Source organism: Tachyglossus aculeatus, chromosome 17 (assembly GCF_015852505.1).
Source record: "Tachyglossus aculeatus isolate mTacAcu1 chromosome 17, mTacAcu1.pri, whole genome shotgun sequence".
NCBI classification, from domain to species: domain Eukaryota; kingdom Metazoa; phylum Chordata; class Mammalia; order Monotremata; family Tachyglossidae; genus Tachyglossus; species Tachyglossus aculeatus.
The window spans coordinates 6,504,270-6,513,330 of record NC_052082.1 but is presented as its reverse complement, the minus strand read 5'-3'; positions in this window follow the sequence as shown (position 1 = coordinate 6,513,330).

The following is a 9,061-nucleotide window of genomic DNA, read 5'->3' as shown; positions in this document are numbered from 1 at the left end:
TGTTGCCGATTTGTACTTCCTAAGTGCTTAGTACAGTGCTCTGCACACACTAAGCGCTCAATAAATACGATTGAATGAATGAATGAATGAATGAATTGCATTTGTTGGAGAAGTAGTTGGAGAAGTTCTGAACCCAGGTCCTCCACTTGTCTGCTATGTCACCTCAGATAAGTCACATACCTTCTCTGTGCCTCAATTACCTCACCTGTGAAATGGGGATTGAGACTGCGAGCTTTTTATGGGACAGGGACTGTGTCCACCCCAATTAGCTTGTATCTACCCCAGCGCTTAGTACGGTGTCTGACGCATAGTAAGCACTTAACTCTCCCCCCCAGCCTGTAAGCTCTTTGTTGGAGGAAACATGTCTACTAAATCCGTTATATTGTTAAAGCGTGCTTTCCCAAGAACTTAGTACAGTACTCTGCACACAGTTAACATTCAATAAATGTGATTGATTAGGGCTTTCTATGCGTCAAGCACTGTTCTTAGTGCTGGGGTAGATACAAATTAATCAAGTTCAACACAGTTCCCTTCCCATACAGGGCTCACAGTCCAAGTAGGAGAAAGGACAGGCATGGAATCTCCATTTTATAGTTAAGGAAACTGAAGTACAGTTGCCCAAGCCACCTCCGCATCAGACAGAAATTCCTTACCAACTTTAAAGCATTCATTCACCTTGCCCCTTTCTACCTCCCATCCCTATTCTCCTACTACATCCCAGCCAATATACTTCTCTCCTTTAACACCAACCCACTCATTGTACCTCGATCTCACCTATCTTGCTGCCATCCTCTCTTCCACATCCTATCTCTGGCCTGGAATGCCCTCCCTCGTCACATCCCACAGACAACTACTCTTCCCATCTTCAAAGCCTCACTGAAGTCAAATCTCCTCCAAGAGGTCTTCCCTGACTAATCCCTCATTTCTTTTTCTCCCACTCTCTTCTGCCTCACCCTGATTTGCTTCCTTTACTCACCATCACCCCACTAAGCTCACAGTGCTCATGTACATACCCACAAATAAGTGCTTAGTACAGTGCTCTGCACACAGTAAGCGCTCAGTAAATACGATTGAATGAAGGAATGAAATAATTTATTCAGATTAATATCTGTCTCCTCCTCTAGACTGTAAGCTTACTGTAAGTAGGGAATGTACTGAGAGTACTCTTCTAAGCACTTAGTAAAGTGCTCTGCAAACAGTAAGTCCTCAGTAAATTCAATTGATTGATTGATTCTGAGATTTCAGGCCTGAGAATCTGGGCAGGGGAGTTGATTTTAGCGTTAGTGGCTTGGGCAGCATTACTGGCACTGTCTTAACCCTCCTAGTCATGTCTGTACTGGGCCACAGAGTTCAACGAACCAGAAGGCCTACAGGGGTGTAGCCCCTAAGGGAGAGCATGTGCGGTCATCTCTAACATTAGCCAGCTGTTACCAGGAGCATGGAGGAAAGAGTCACCTATTCTCAGTAGCCCTGAAGCCAGAGACCTTTTCCCTGCATTCCGTTCTCCTCTCAGTAAGGGAAAAAAAATGTCCCCTGAATACTCCAGGACGCAGAGGGCAATATTCTTGCTCTGAGCATCATTTTATTTACCTGACTGGTCTGAGACCAAATGAGTAAATTTCACCCGAGTTGCGTAGCTTCTCTGCATTTCAAGAGCGAAATGTAAAGACTGGAAGTAGATGAGAGATACTCTTTTCTAGCTGACAGCAGAATCCTTTTTGTGTGTGTGTGTGTGTGTGTGTGTGTGTGTTTCCCCAGTCCTCCTGTGTGAGAGTAATAGTAGCGGTAGCATTTATCGAATGCCCACTGACTGCTATACATTGCACCAAGTGCTTGGTAAAAACAGAACAAAGGATTGACACGTTCCCACCCGCAATAAGTTTTCACTCTAACCAAACTGTCATTCCCAGGAGTTGAAAGTGTGTTGGAAATAGCTGCTCTGACATTTTATAATGTCAAAGGAAAGACCAAGACAACAACATATTAGGCTAAGTTTATTTTCCTACTTCCTCTTATCCTGGAACTTCTCCAAGATAGCACAGTTTAATTTAATTCTGGCTTTGTTTTTAGATCATCTACTCAATTTTATAGGGATTTTTATCCTTAATCCAAACAGCAAATACATCTTTTGTGGGCCCCTAATGAATTTTCCAAGTCAGTGACTTCACCAATTGCATTTTTCAAGCGAAGTTCTCCACCCTTTTGTCAATAGAAATTAGGTGTCCCTAAATCCAAACCATTCTTTTTGCAATTAAATCTGAAATCTATTGCATTCCCATCTCTCTCTCTCCTGTCTTTAGGGTTCCCGGTGGAAGGGAGAAAGGAAGAGAGATAGTCTCAGTCATTTTTATTCAAACATACACATGATGTCATGCTATCAAAATGCCCTCCATTTTAGCCCGGTGACATTTCTACCTCCCTCTCCTCACCTCTCATCTCTAGCCGCATCCTTTATATTCAGGATATCCTGGGCTGTTCATCTGCAAGGACGGGAAACCTCCTTGAAAAGTCACTTAACCTCTCTGGGCTTCCTTTTTCTCCTCTTTGTAACAGGCACAAGATACCTATCTCTCATTCCCTATTGGATTGTAAACCCAATTTGAGTCAGGGCCTATAGTGAATTTGATTACCTGGTATCTTCCCCAGAATGTAGCATCATACTCGGGTATGTAAATAACACTTAATAGATACCACAATTGTTATTTTTTTTAATTACAAAGGATTAGTTGGGAAGAAAAATTCCATTCCACACTGTGAGTTCATCCTATGTACTTCACTGCACCTATGGCTTTGATCCTTAAAGAGACCTCCTTCCCTTCCCTACAGCACCTGTATATATGTATATATGTTTGTACATATTTATTACTCTATTTATTTATTTATTTTACTTGTACATATCTATTCTATTTATTTTATTTTATTAGTATGTTTGGTTTTGTTCTCTGTCTCCCCCTTAAAGACTGTGAGCCCACTGTTGGGTAGGGACTGTCTCTATATGTTGCCAATTTGTACTTCCCAAGTGCTTAGTACAGTGCTCTGCACATAGTAAGCGCTCAATAAATACGATTGATGATGATGATGATGATGATGAAGTGTGGCCTAGTAGAATGAACATAGGTGTGGGAATCAGGACACCGGGGATCTAATTCTGATACCGCCACTTGCCTATTGGGTAACGTTAAGTCACTTAGCTTCTCTGTACCTCTTCTGTAAAATGGTAATTAAATGTCTGTTTTCCCTCCCCCTAAGATGAAAGGAGTCTCATGCTGTGCAGAAACCATTTCACCAAATTATATTGCACCTACATCAGAGTTTATCCCAGTGTTTGGCACATAGCAAGAGCTTAAAAATACCACGATTATCATCAGAGTGCCTGATACTGTTTCTAAGTGTTCACTTGCGCTCTCCAATTTTTTTTTCCAAAGTCTTCGCTCAAGGAATCTGTTGCAGTTCCTGTCAAAGTATCTAACCCTTACAACAGCCTGGGAAACATCCAAAAGAAACAGTAAAGGAGGTCTCACATGAATGTCGGCATCATACTGTGTTCTGTGACAGGCTCTCTTAGAAGTTCCCTCAAGTTTCAGTGGGGGACGGGGAGACCAATCCAAATGAAAATACAAAGACACAGGTTCTGCAGTGAGTAAAAACATTAGTGTGATGGACACAATTACCCACTTCCTTGTGAAAAGGGAACATGTCTACCAACTCTTAATTTGGATTCTGGCAATTGTTTTAGTACAGGCTCTGAACATCATAAGTGCTCAATAAATGCCATTATTGATTTTTCCTTCCTGGGCAGTTCTTCCCTCAAGGGTCTCCTCCGATTCTCTAGCTCCTTCATCTTTTAACTTATCAGCCACAACACCCCTCACTCCACCCTGCCCCCCAAAACACACATACATCAGAAACCTCATTTTAGATAGCTTAGGTAAACACGGACTTGTATCTGTGAATCTAAATGGAAAGTTAAGGAGGGGAAGGGGAAGGAGGAGGATACAGACAGATCAAATGTGACCATGAGATAGATGAGGATTGATGGGGACAATAACAGACAGTTTGCAATTATGAATACCGTAATTATTAAAACAGGGGAGGCTGCCTTGTGAGAGGACTTGTAGAGGACCGAGTCAAAATGGGATGAGGCCTGCCTATTGCTGCTTCTATGAACAAAGTTCAGAAATTCTTAAGCCTTTCCCCCAACTTACCACAAAAAAGCTGGCAGATTCCAGCCTAGGAGATAGAGTTCTCCACCTGTCATCGTTTCAAAGCTGAAGAGAAATCGAGACGTGTGCCATTGAGATAATGGAGGATTTAGGCTAATGAGGGCACTGCATAAAGACTCAACGAGAATGCAGAAGCGGAACGGGGGAAGTTTCCCTCATCGAGGCTGTTTTCTATTGTAAAGCTAGGGAGCGGGGCTCAGATTGAAATTTGGGTAGAAAAAAGGGATTGGAGAGGTGAGGGGAGAAAATAGCGTCAATTTAGTAATGGAAAATAAAGTTAGCAGGCTGTGTGGCGAGAGGGGAAAGCTGTATAGAAATCTGAATAACGGAGGGTCCTCCCTGCCTTTTCTTGTGATCGTTTGAATCACTAGAGGGCAACGTATACTACGCCTGTATCGTGAAATATCTCCATCAGAACCGATCACAGATTTCTCAGCAATGAGGTCGGAGCTCCTACGGACCCAGAAGTCAGATCAGGAGTCAGTGGCATCCACACACCCAAGTGCACAACTGCTCTGGACAGTCGAGTCCTTAGTGGTTTCATCATATAGGTGCATCCGTTTATATCATCATCAATCAATCAATCAATCGTATTTATTGAGCGCTTACTGTGTGCAGAGCACTGTACTAAGCGCTTGGGAAGTACAAGCTGGCCACATATAGAGACAGTCCCTACCCAAGAGTGGGCTCACAGTCTAGAAGGGGGAGACAGAGAACAAACCCAAACATACTACCAAAATAAAATAAAAATAAAATAAAATAAAATAAAATAAAATCTTCCTCTTCTCTTTTCAACCCAGCTGTATTTCTTGAGCATACAATAATAATAATAATAATGGCGTTTATTAAGCGCTTACTATTTATTAAGCGCTGGGGGGATACAAGGTGATCAGGTTGTCCCACGTGGGGCTCACAGTCTTCATCCCCAGTTTACAGATGAGGGAACTGAGGCCCAGAGAAGTTAAGTGACTTGCCCAAAGTCACAGACCTGACAAGTGGTGGAGCCGGGATTTGAACCCATGACCACTGACTCCAAAGCCCGGGCTCTTTCCACTGAGCCATGCTGCTTCATGCATGCAGAGAACTGTACTAATCATTTGGGAGAATTAAATGGAGGTAGTAGATATAATAATAATAATAATAATAATAATAATAATAATATGTTGATGGTTTCTGTTACGTGCTTACTATGTGCCAAGCACTGTTCTGGACTGTGAGCCCATTGTTGGGTAGGGACTGTCTCTATATGTTGCCAACTTGTACTTCCCTGCACACAGTAAGCTCTCAATAAATACGATTGAATGAATGAATGAATGTTCTAAGCGCCAGGGTAGATGCAAGGTAATCAGATTGTCCCACGTGGGGCTCACAGTCTTCACCCCTGTTTTACAGATGAGGGAACTGAGGCACAGAGAAGTGAAGTGACTTGCCCAAAGTCACACAGCTGACAAGTGGCAGAGGCAGGATTAGAACCCACGACCTCCGACTCCTAAGCCCGGGCTCTTTCCACTAAGCCATGCTGCTCCTCATGTTATGTTCCCTGCCCTCAGAGAATTTACAGTCCAGTGGGGGTGACAGACCTTAAAATGATTTACCAATGGGAGGAAAAGGGGAAAGTTCTGTGATAACACTATACTGCCATATGTCATACTGGTGAGGAGAAGGAGTGTGGCTTAGTGGATAGGGCACGGGCCTGGGAATCAGGAGGACCTGGGTTCTAATCCTGACTCCTCCCCTTGTTTGCTGTGTGACCTTGGACAAGTCACTTCACGTCTCTGCACCTCAGTTAACTCATCTGTAAAATGGAGACTCTGAGCCCCATATGGGACAAGGATTGTATGGAGACTCTGAGCCCCATATGGGACAGGGATTGTATCCAGCCTGAACTACTTGTATCTACCCCAATGATTAGAACAGTGTTTGGTACAGAGAAACACTTAATAAGTACCATAATTATTATTACCATCACCATCATTATTACTATTATTATTATTATACCTCAGAGACAACAACGTGTTGAAACAACTCTGGGAGCACTGAAGCAGAATGGAGCAAGCCTCCCACAGAATCCAAACTGAAAATATTAATTCCATACTTAATTAATTCTACTTCAGAAGAGAGGAGGGGAAAGAGAGCAAATTAGAGAGCATAATAATATAATGAAAATGCAGGCTGCCCATCCTTCTCCTTGAGACTTCCCTCTAGAATTCTTTCCAGACTCTATTATTCATTCATTCATTCATTCAATCGTATTTACTGAGCACTTACTGTGTGCAGAGCACTGTACTAAGTGCTTGGGAAGTACAAGTTGGCAAAATATAGAGACGGTCCCTACCCAACAGCGGGCTCACAGTCTAGAAGGGGGAGACAGACAACAAAACAAAACATATTAACAAAATGTAATGAATAGAATAAATATGTACAAATAAAATAAATAGAGTAATAAATATGTACAAGCATATATACATATATACAGGCGCTGTGGGGAGGGGAAGGAGGTAAGGCGGGGGGGATGGGGAGGGGGAGAAGGGGGAGAGGAAGGAGGGGGCTCAGTCTGGGAGGAGGGGGCTCAGTCTGGGCCCCCTTTTACTGAAACAAATAGGTGGATCCATGGATGTCAATCAATCAATCAGTCGTATTGATTGAGTGCTTATTGTGTGCAGAGCACTGTACTAAGCACATGGGAAGTACAAGTCGGCAACACATAGAGACAGTCCCTACCCAACAGCGGGCTCACAGTCTAGAAGGGGGAGACAGAGAACAAAACCAAATATACTAACAAAATAAAATAAATAGAATAGATATGAACAAGTAAGATAAATAGAGTAATAAATATGTCATTGGAGGAAAGGAAAATTGATCAAGAGACAATCTTCCACCATCCCTGACTCATGCTTTATTGCACTGGTCTGTAAAATCTGGCAAGCAAAACTATTGAGAGAAAAACATGGATGACTGGCAGTGAGATGAGACTGCCTTAACTCCAAGCAGAGGTTCCAGTTCCTTCCCTGTCTATCTCACTGTCCAAAAATGGATTTTTCAAGGATACAAAGCGATACAGGGAGGTCTGTTGCTGGCTGAATTGTGAGTTCTCTTACTCCCAAACCCTTCCATGACATGCTGGCATTTTCCTGACAAATACAGTTGCTCCACAGAACGTAGGATATTCCCTTCCTGCGTTGCAAGCTTTAAAAAGAGGGAAAAGGCATATTTATTACAAGTAGTCACTACAGAGTGAGGAGTAGCTACCCAAAAAAGCCCTGTGGCTCTCTCTAGGAGTCTGAGGGCTAATAACCTGGGAGGGGGCAGGGGGGTGCCATTATGGAAGATCATTTTTCAGAAATTGTACTTATCTTGTACTCTAGATACCACTTAGTACAGTACCAGAGGACCTGGATTTTAATCCCAGCCCCTCCATTTGTCTACTGTGTGATCTTGGACAAGTCACTTCACTTATCTGGGCTTCAGTTAACTCATCTGCAAAATGGGGATTAAGATTCTGAGTCCTATGTGGGATAGGTACTGTATCCAACCTGATTAGCTCTCCCAAGCACTTAGTACAGTGCTCTGCACACAGTAAGTGCTCAATAAATACGATTAAATGAATGAATGATTTAGCTTGTATCTACTTCAGCACTTAGTACATACCCACTACACGCCCAGCATTTAGTAAGCACTTAACATATATCATAAAACACATATATATTCTTTCTAGACTGTGAGCCCACTGTTGGGTAGGGACCGTCTCTATATGTTGCCAACTTGTACTTCCCAAAGGCTTAGTACAGTGCTCTGCACACAGTAAGAGCTCAATAAATACTATTGAATGAATGAATGAATATGTTGCCAACTTGTACTTCCCAAGCGCTTAGTACAGTGCTCTGCACACAGTAAATGCTCAATAAATACGATTGAATTTATGAATGAATGAATTCTTTCATTCATTCAAGTTCAAGTACATAGTATAGTGTAGTACATAGTATAGTGTTCTGAACTCAGTACACGTTCAATAAATGCTAATACTGATCACACTTTGTTTCTCCAAAGAATGTCAGTGCTTTAATAGATATTTCCAAAGCCTTCTCTGGAGACTTAAGTAAATTTCTCAGTTTCTAGAGAATTGAATCCCATCTAATAATGGCCCCTATCATTCATTTTTACTTTTTTAATAGTATTTGATGAGCGCTTACTCTATGTGAGGCACTGTACTAAACTCTGGGATAGATACGAGTTAATCAGGTTAGACACAGTCCATGTCTCATGTGGGGTTTTCAGCCTTAATCCCTATGTTTCAGATGAGGTAACTGAGGCGCAGAGTAAAGTGACTTGCCCAAGGTCACACAGCGGACAAGTGGCAGAGGTGGGATTAGAACCCAGATCCTTCTGACTCCCATGCCTGGGGTCTATCCACTAGGCAAGTTGCTTCTCTTATTAATCAAATCCCAGCCCAGGGGTTGAAAAAATGAAAACATTTCAAAAAAAAAAAAGTGATCCCTCCTCACCTGTATAATCAGAAATGGTATTTCACAAATCTCCCCAATGATCCCAAGAAACAGGTTTAGAGATTAGAAAATGTTAATTATGTAGCAATGTAGGGACTGTCTCTATATGTTGCCAACTTGTACTTCCCAAGTGTTTAGTACAGTGCTCTGCACACAGTAAGCGTTCAATAAATACGATTGATTGATTGATTGATTGATTGATTAAGGGGCGGAATTGACTGACCAATGATTTCGGCGGGAGGAAATGGATTCCCAGTTTTTCAGGTCTTGTCTTTCATCTCTCTCCTGAGACTCTCCCTACCAAATACCCTTTCTGGCATCTAGGGACCAAAACGT